The following is a 9,258-nucleotide window of genomic DNA, read 5'->3' as shown; positions in this document are numbered from 1 at the left end:
ATAGAATTTGTGCAGTGCTGTACCGGACTACAACCTCAGTGAACGACCACACAAAATAACTGGCTAGTACTTGCTTAATTCTTACGTCATAGTTTTATCGGTAGATGGAATTACATTCAATTCTGCACTGAAATATACTTGAAAACAGGAACAGAGTGATACAAATCTTGTTCGCGTTTAATGAAACTTTCTAAAGCCAGCGTCTTAATATTTGAAAAGAGTGAGTAAAAGCGCACTGTTTAACTTTCCTTCTCACCGTAGCATCGCATAACGCAGATCGGATCCGAACATTTTCTTACTATTGAACCATACATCACATTCTAACGTTTTCCTGATGTTGTTACGGTATTCAGTCCAAACACTGTTTTGATAGGGCTTTAGTTTAACCTACCTTGTCACATCCTCTTGTAAGGAGTAGCTCTATCTTTGATATTATGACTTAGCGTTACGGTACTCCTTACTTAACGCTGGTCTCCGGGATTTTCCAAACCGAGCCTTTTCTCTGAGGGTAGCATTGCCTTACAGTATAACTCAGCGTCACTGGTGAGGCGCCAAGTCTCTGCGCGGAAAGCCTTTGTTAGGCCTCAGCACGAAAAAATGGTTCAAATGGCTCTGAGCACTATGGGACTTAACATCGATGGTCATCGGTCCCCTAGAACTTAGAACTACTTAAACCTAACTAACCTAAGGACACCACACAACATCCAGCCATCACGAGGCAGAGAAAATCCCTGACCCCGCCGGGAATCTAACCCGGGAACCCGGACGTGGGAAGCGAGAACGCTACCGCACGACCACGAGATGTGGGCTGCCTCAGCACGGAGCGGTCGCTCAGCCGCGTCACCGATAAATAGGATAAAGAATTTGCTTTTATTTATAATTAAAAGTTGAAAGTATTACGTCGGTTCGTTGAAAAAAAGTGTTTGAGGAATTCAGTTATTTCGCGACAAGGCGCGCTGGATCCAACTACACAATTCCTGGCAAATCTGAAACGCTGAAAACATTGAACACACACTCACAGAAAAACAGAAATATTATCTAACACAGAAAAACTCACAAGCACCAACACCCCACAGTCAACCAAAGGTACATAAAGGTGGAATGCCATTGGTAGCTGTTATCATCTTCAAGAAAGCCCCGACATACAACATAGCCAAACACCTCCAAAAGTTAGTTACAAAGCGCAATAAAGTACAAAACAACAGAACAGTGATAGACACAGGAAACCTAATAGAAAACATACAGAACATACAGGAACCACACACAGCATCACTGACCTCATTCGACATAGAAAATATGTATACCTCCATCCCTATCACAGAAACAATAGAAATCATAGAACAAAATCTCTCATTCCACAGCAACCTCACCACAGGATCAATAAAAGATATAACAAGTGTGCTCAGATTGACAAGTGAACAAAACTGCTTTCATTTTGAGAATGAATTGTAGATACAAAGTGATGGACTGCCCATGGGATCCCCAAGATCAGGAACATTAGCTAACATTTGCATCACTCATATAGAAAATCAGATATTTGAAAATATAACCACTAATGAAAGTTTCAAAATCATATATTGGCACAGATACATGGATGACATCATTTTTCTGGTAGACGAGCCAAGTGAAAAAATAGACAAACACCACTCGGAAATCAACAAAGCTCACCAGAACATAAAATTCACACTTGAAACAGAAAACGAAAATCAAATAAATTTTCTTGATATTATAAAAAAAAAAGAAAATGACAAACATACATTAAACATCCTTAGAAAACCAACAGCCATAGAGGGTGTTTCAAAAATGACCGGTATATTTGAAACGGCAATAAAAACTAAACGAGCAGCGATAGAAATACACCGTTTGTTGCAATATGCTTGGGACAACAGTACATTTTCAGGCAGACAAACTTTCGAAATTACAGTAGTTACGATTTTCAACAACAGATGGCGCTGCGGTCTGGGAAACTCTATAGATCGATATTTTCCACATATCCACCATGCGTAGCAATAATATGGCGTAGTCTCTGAATGAAATTACCCGAAAACTTTGACAACTTGTCTGGCGGAATGGCTTCACATGCAGATGAGATGTACTGCTTCAGCTGTTCAATTGTTTCTGGATTCTGGCGGTACACCTGGTCTTTCAAGTGTCCCCAGAGAAAGTAGTCACAGAGGTTCATGTCTGGCGAGTAGGGAGGCCAATCCACGCCGCCTCCTGTATGTTTCGGATAGCCCAAAGCAGTCACACGATCATCGAAATATTCATTCAGGAAATTAAAGACGTCGGCCGTGCGATGTGGCCGGGCACCATCTTGCATAAACCACGAGGTGTTCGCAGTGTCGTCTAAGGCAGTTTGTACCGCCACAAATTCACGAAGAATGTCCAGATAGCGTGATGCAGTAATCGTTTCGGATCTGAAAAATGGGCCAATGATTCCTTTGGAAGAAATGGCGACCCAGACCAGTACTTTTTGAGGATGCAGGGACGATGGGACTGCAACATGGGGCTTTTCAGTTCCCCATATGCGCCAGATCTGTTTATTGACGAAGCCGTCCAGGTAAAAATAAGCTTCGTCAGTAAACCAAATGCTGCCCACATGCATATCGCCGTCATCAATCCTGTGCACTATATCGTTAGCGAATGTCTCTCGTGCAGCAATGGTAGCGGCGCTGAGGGGTTGCCGCATTTGAATTTTGTATGGATAGAGGTGTAAACTCTGGCGCATGAGACGATACGTGGACGTTGGCGTCATTTGGACCGCAGCTGCAACACGGCGAACGGAAACCCGAGGCCGCTATTGGATCACCTGCTGCACTAGCTGCGCGTTGCCCTCTGTGGTTGCCGTACGCGGTCGCCCTACCTTTCCAGCACGTTCATCCGTCACGTTCCCAGTCCGCTGAAATTTTTCAAACAGATCCTTTATTGTTTCGCTTTTCGGTCCTTTGGTTACATTAAACCTCCGTTGAAAACTTCGTCTTGTTGCAACAACACTGTGTTCTAGGCGGTGGCATTCCAACACCAGAAAAATCCTCTGTTCTAAGAAATAAACCATGTTGTCTACAGCACACTTGCACGTTGTGAACAGCACACGCTTACAGCAGAAAGACGACATACAGAATGGCGCACCCACAGACTGCGTTGTCTTCTATATCTTTCACATCACTTGCAGCGCCATCTGTTGTTGAAAATCGTAACTACTGTAATTTCGGAAGTTTGTCCGCCTGAAAATGTACTGTTGTCCCAAGCATATTGCAACAAACGGTGTATTTCTATCGCTGCTCGTTTAGTTTTTATTGCCGTTTCAAATATACCGGTCATTTTTGAAACACCCTGTACACACAACAATACATTCCATGTCTAACCATCCCCACAACCAGAAACGTGCAGCACTAAAACATATGTTACATTGAACAGTATCCCACTCGACAAGAGGAACTATGAAAAATAAATGAGTACAATCATACAAATAGCTAGGAGCAATGGGTATGATACATATGTAGTACACAGAGTCAATCCAAAAATAAAAACACAAATACGAAACAAACACACATTTCCAGAATACAAGAGAACTCACAAGCTACAAACACACTCAACAAACACACACAATGACAACACCACACAGAAAAGAACCAGATGGTACATTGCGACTTACACACATCAATTAACACACAGAGTTGCAAACATCCTAAAGAGACAGCGATTCCAAAGAGCATACAAAACTGGGCAAACCCTTCAATCACACTTAAGCCAACCAGCTACCAAGATGGACAAATTCCAACAATCAGGAATATATAAACTTGAATGTCAAAGTTGTGATGCAATATACAAAGGCATGACAGGCAGGGATTTTCAAACATAATCCAAAGAGCATATCAGGAGTTGGAAGTAAGAAACAAACCATTCCACATTTGCAGAAGATTTGAAACACCATAACCACCATCCTACAAACATTGAACATGAAATGAAAATAATGAGAATAAGCAACCATGACAAACACCTATGCAAATGGAAGAAAACTTCCTCATTCAGACAGCCATCGCTGAAAACAAACATGAGACAAATGAACAAACACACATCAGCACAGGCTCCCTACTACACTTAATAAAAGAAATGATAAGATAAAAATCGTCCCTCACACAACCAGGGAAAAAATGTCCCTCCCCCCTTTCACCTACTGGACTCACTCACACACACACACACACACACACAAACACACACACACACACACACACACACACACACACACACACCACACAGCCCACAAAAAAATAACCTCCCCCTTCGACTCTGGACACACACACACAAACACAACCAACCCACAAAAAAATGCATACGCTAACAGATCACAGATACTTCAATAATTATGCTCGAAAGATGGCAACAACATTCAATCTTTGGCAATAACATCTGACAGTCGGCAACGCTAAACAAAACGTTGCATCGAAACAAGTGTTCGGTTCCTAGTGCTGTGGAATGTGGCAGAAAACCGCAAATTGGTATTTATAGGAAGAGGAACAACATCAAAAATGCAACAGGACGTAATATGTAGGAAATCATCCACACAACCTGTAAGTACAGTTCAAAATATTACTAAATAATAGCAAAAATCAACCACCAAAATTGTTAATAACCCATAGGTACATTGACCAGAATGTAAACTAAATAGCAAAAATATGTATATTTTCCAGGTTACTAAAGATGCCTTGCAGAAAATAAAGGCGAAACGCGTGTGGCACGAAAATTGTGTTTCATTCAGTTGTAGTCAGACGGTCCATAAAGTAAAAACTATTAGTATACCGTAATAGTACACGCAACTGTGGAAGACAAGACTACAAAAATTGAAGATGCTAATACATTCAGCAAGCCCGAACAGAATTTGTGGTCACACTCTAAAATAAAAGAAATCTTTCTTAGCTTTCCATTCTCTTTTATGTATTTATGAACTCTGGATGCCACAAGATAAAAGGCGCTTCACTGTTCTTTTTATTAATTTTGTAGCTGTTGGTACACTAATTCCATTAATTAAATTATTTACAAATAAAAATAGTTCTTATTACCCATATAGTGTACTTAATATTTATTTACTTTTACACATTCTTCCCTTGCAGCTTTATAAATCGCTTCGCACGTTTCTGGAATTCTTTTGGTTTATTGGAGTGCTGTGTTGTAGACTAGAGTAGCTCACTCCTGTATCAAGAAATTCTAGTGTCACAGTTTCCCAGTCTCCTGCAGGTATAGCATTAGCCTGTTTTGTAATGAGGGAAATCACTTAACTGAGCAAATACTGAAAAATACTCTCATCATTCGTAAGTAATTTATATATAAGACTTGACGTCCTCCACTTGCAGCTCTCGAACAAATTTTGCTGAATGCTGTCATCTTGACGTAATATCTGTGTATATTTAATTCCGTTACTCAAGATAGCGCTTATTATACGTCGCTATTTACAAAATGTAGTGCACGATCATAATAAATATCCGATTCTATGCAATTGCTAGCCTGCCATTATCAAATAAATTTATCAACGACCAGTTAATTTCGCCTGCGAGTTTGATTCTAAATAAATAAGTTCCTTTTATTTTCTACATACAAGAAGGAAGTCTTGAACGTCGGTTCTTGTTACTTACATGAGACTCTGTTTCACGTTTGCGCTCAATGTTTCTCCTAGAGATATATGTAAAGATGTCTCCCCAACATAGTGACGTAATGAAGACAGGGAGTGATGCAACAGTCTCTGCCTCTGCTGATTTTACAAGGAAAGTATGGCGCTACAGTCTGGAACCGCGCGACCGCTACGGTCGCAGGTTCGAATCCTGCCTCGGACATGGATGTGTGTGATGTCCTTAGGTTAGTTTGGTTTAAGTAGTTCTAAGTTCTATGGGACTGATGACCTCAGAAGTTAAGTGCCATAGTGCTCAGAGCAATTTGAAACATTTTTGGAAAGTTTGGTGCCTTCATTGATTTCAAGTGAATACGCTCTAGAAGTAGTGATTATTTTTCAGTTGATCCCGACGCCTGACACTGATGTGTATAAAAATAGTATTCCATATTTTTAGAAATGGTACGGCCCAAAACAAGACAAAAAATGGCCAGTAAACACACGTTGTTCAAAATGGTTCAAATGGCTCTGAGCACTATGGGACTCAGCTGCTGAGGTCATTAGTCCCCTAGAACTTAGAACTAGTTAAACCTAACTAACCTAAGGACATCACAAACATCCATGCCCGAGGCAGGATTCGAACCTGCGACCGTAGCGGTCTTGCGGTTCCGGACTGCAGCGCCTTTAACCGCACGGCCACTTCGGCCGGCCACACGTTGTAAAATGCTATCAGATCTTCAGCGCTGAGGAACTCATCTGTTCTACTGCAAGTCTTTGCTAGTATAAACGACCTACAGAATACAGAAAACAAATGACTACACATTCCTCTGTCATTGTTCACTGATACAGCACGCAGTAAACATTTGTTAGTGCTACTGTTGTACACCGCATTCACAGTTATAGGTAAGTGTAGTGCGTGTATTATTTCTGATGGAACCAACTTGATTTCAGATAAGTTTGTGAAATGCTTTTTACTGTGGTTCTCTCTTTGAACTTACTAACATGATTGAAGCCTGTTATTGCACACGATAAATGACACACAACATGTTCTTTTATGTCTCTGTTGATCGTTCATGGACAGGGGACATCAGCTGGTTAAGTAATTGTCAATATCAATGAAATTCGACAACAACCGTCAAGAAGACTCGGTAACAATCAAGAAGTCGTCAAGGCACTCAAATATCACAGAAATTTTTCCATATGCTTGTACCTTCCTCAACAGCCTGCAATGAGGCATCGTGTCAAACGTTTTCCAGAAATATATACCATAAATATGGAATCTGCTGCCGGCCGGAGTGGCCGAGTGGTTCTAGGCACTTCAGTCTGGAACCGCGCAATCGCTACGGTCGCAGGTTCGAATCCTGCCTCGGGCATGGATGTTTGTGATGTCCGTAGGTTAGTTAGGTTTAAGTACTTCTAAGTTCTAGAGGACTGATGACCTCAGATGTTAAGTCCCATAGTGTTCAGAGCCACTTGAACCATTTTTTTTTCATCTGCTTATTGTCCTTCATCCATAGTTCGCAGTATATCATGTGAGAAAATGGCAAACAATTTCGCACGAGCATGTTCTATATAATCATGCTGATTCGTGGACTTAGGTTTCTGGGTATCAAGAAAATATATTATATTCCAAAGGACAGTATGTTCTGTGATTCTCCAGCAAACCGATGTTAGGGTTTTGAGTAAGTAATTCTACGGCTCCGTTCTTTTACCCTTCTTATAAACAAGAGTCACCGGCGCTGTTTTCCAGTCGCTTGAGACTTCGTGCTGGGCAAGATTAGCGATAAACGAAAGATAAATAAAGAGCCAATGCCGTAGAGTACTCTTTGAAAAAGCGAGTAGGGATTCCATCCTGGTGATGACTTATTTGTTTTCAAATCCTTCGCAGTTACACTATGTGATCAAAAGTATCCGGACACCTGGCTTAAAATGACTTACAAGCTGGCAATCGCTGTACCCACACCCTGACATCGGATCGCCACATTGTGTACCGTGATTCGTCACACCACACAACGTTTTCCCACTGTTCAATCCTCCAATGTTTACGTACCTTAACCAAGCGAGGCGTCGTTTGGCATTTACCGGTGTGACGTGTGGCTTATGAGCAGCCTCTCGACCATGAAATCCAAGTTTTCTCACTTCCCTCCTAACTATCATAGTATTTGCAGTGGATCCTAATGCAGTTTGGAATTCCTGTGTCTGCCTATTACACATAACGACCCTCTTCAACCGTCGGCGGTCTCTGCCAGTTAACAGACGACGTCGGCCTGTACGTTTTTGTGTTGGACGTGTCCCTTCACGTTTCCACTTCGCTATCACATCGGAAACAGTGGACCTAGGGATGTTTAGGAGTGTGGAAATCCCGCGTACAGACGTATGACACAAGTGGCACCCAATGTCCTTACCACTTTCGAAGTCCATGAGTTCTGCGGAGCGCCCCATTCTGCTCTCTCACGATATCTAATGACTAATGGGGTCTCTGATATGGAGTACATGGCAGTATGTGGCAGCACAATGCACCTAATATGAAAAACGTATGTTTTTGGGGGTGTCCGGATACTTTTGATCACATTGTGTATGTCGTGCGAGTGGGAGTATGTTAGGTGATCAAAGGATGGTATGTTTGTACGATTATCCTGTTTGAACGATTTGTTGAACGTGTAATTTAAAACTCTGGCTTTCGTTGTGCTATCTTCAACTGCCACACCAGACTGGTTTCCTTTCCGTCCTTTATCGACTTACGAGGCACATTGTTTTCCAGACCACCATTTTAAATCTGCCTATCGATATCTCAGAAGACTTTCTGTGAGTACTGTTTTTTTGGTGTTGTCTGTGGCCGAAGGGAAAGTGAAGCAGGGCCTACTAGTACAAAGTCTCGGCGAGGAGTCTGCCTGGGACGAGGAAGTGAATGGTCTTCCTGCTGATATTGGTCGGCGAACAGTTCGTCCGTGTCTGCAGCCACGGAGGAGGGACCGTTGAGCGCCGAGTAGGGTACTACGTTACAGGTAACGAGTGCAGGCTGTCTGTCTGCTTCCATTGCTCGCCGCCGTATACAGATTGCGGTGCCCTGGTGGACGCTATGCATGTCACTTTCCGATAGAGGATGGGACCGCAAGGGACGGGGCTATGCTAGTGTGGTTCTCAGCTGTGCTCGCAAGAGGATAATTAGCCGTCACGCCAGTGATCACTTGGGTCCAAGTTACCAAGTGTTTACAGAGCTTCGCCGTGCGTTCTGCTCTGGTACAGGCTATTTGGTTGTGGTTCCTCAGTGTCTGAGCGAAGTTATTCAGCAGGCACTATTTGATCAGTATTTGGTTGGCGTTGCTTGGCAGACATTGCGGTGGATCAGTAAAACAATTAGACGTGCTACGCTTTCACAAAATTGTTAAGAAGCATTGAATCTTCCCTAACCGTAATTCAGAAAAGATCGCAATCTTTCGTCATTTACAGTTCACACATCAGCTAGTCTGTGCTCATATACCTCTTGCTGAATCTCAACAGCTTTTATCACCTGGAATTACACATTCCTTTCTCCACCTTCAAACACATTTTTCATTAATTTTTAGTCCTCGAATCATTCAGATCCTCATTTTCATAAACGCGATCTCCAGAAAGACTCACATTACTTCAGTTACCCGTTCCTATCAGTAATATAG

This window comes from Schistocerca americana, chromosome 1, assembly GCF_021461395.2.
Source record: "Schistocerca americana isolate TAMUIC-IGC-003095 chromosome 1, iqSchAmer2.1, whole genome shotgun sequence".
In the NCBI taxonomy this organism is placed as follows: domain Eukaryota; kingdom Metazoa; phylum Arthropoda; class Insecta; order Orthoptera; family Acrididae; genus Schistocerca; species Schistocerca americana.
This window is presented reverse-complemented; position numbering follows the sequence as displayed.